The 1,067-nt window shown below is 31.9% G+C and overlaps 1 long non-coding RNA gene across 1 annotated transcript; it reads left to right on the forward strand.

Annotated features, from left to right (window-relative positions):
• Positions 1-51: 51 nt before the first annotated feature.
• LOC110440780 lies at positions 52-793 on the forward strand. The gene is made up of 2 exons (XR_002461775.1): positions 52-141; positions 525-793. It is a non-coding gene; the product is annotated as an uncharacterized LOC110440780 (long non-coding RNA).
• The last annotated feature ends 274 nt before the right edge of the window (positions 794-1,067 follow it).

Below are 1,067 nucleotides of genomic sequence, written 5' to 3' on the forward strand. Positions count from 1 at the left end.
TAGTGTACTATACTCTAATATTAATATGTTCTTTATTTTCTGTAGAATATGACAGTAGTGTCCGTTACCCAGGACTGTACCCACTTTATCCCCAATTCCCACGGAGATATCCCGAATACCCTACATACCCCACTGTTAGACGTAAGTACTGCATGGACTGACTTCATTGGCATATATAATTTTAAATTTTAATCATGAGCATAATTTTAAATCATCCTGAGAGTCTAAGATGATGGATTCATGTAACTGTTGTCGAAAGTAAATGTATCAAACTCTCACTGAACATAAAAAATCAGTTCTTTCTCTTTTTTTGACAGGTGCATATAACTATGACCATGCATAATATTAATTAACGTTCCTGGAGACCTATCTGTTTACTGTTTTCCTTGCTTGCTGATATATTCATGAAACGTTCATGATTAATATTATTTAATATTTCTAGGTCATGAATTGTTCTCATGGTATGATTATACACATAAATAGCATTGAACATGAATTCTATTGTTTTATTTTTTATTTTACAGAATATTGAAAGCTGTGATTACACACATATCTGGATGGCGGAAGGTGAAAGAGCACAAAGAGTTGTATAATTCAGTGATCGAAAGAAGCTGAAATACAACAAAGCGCGTGCATCAGTTAACACCATCCAGAACCCCTAAACAAATCCAAAGTTTACCTAACCTGTTTACTGTTACATATGTTGTGTGATACCTTACTTGTGAGATTTGTGATCTCATTTATGTTGTGGAATTTGAACAAATAATTTTGCAAAATAAAATATTTTTGTATACAAATATTTTGAAGTTTTGACTATGATTTCTCGTCATATGGCGAAGGTTTAAATCTTTACAAGTGGGCTACAACAGTAATCAACGTGTCATTTTTGCAGCAGATATTAAAATAGAGTAATGACAATAGATTTCATACAAATGTTAGACAAAGTGCAATATGATATAAACTAAAAAGCCTAATTATCTGTAAGCCATATTTCGTCTGAGACTTTTATTCAACATTTTATCAATTGATCCTTGTACAGGATACAAATGCTCTTCTTTAGACTCTTA

This window comes from Mizuhopecten yessoensis, unplaced genomic scaffold, assembly GCF_002113885.1.
Source record: "Mizuhopecten yessoensis strain PY_sf001 unplaced genomic scaffold, ASM211388v2 scaffold708211, whole genome shotgun sequence".
Taxonomy (NCBI): Eukaryota; Metazoa; Mollusca; class Bivalvia; order Pectinida; family Pectinidae; genus Mizuhopecten; species Mizuhopecten yessoensis.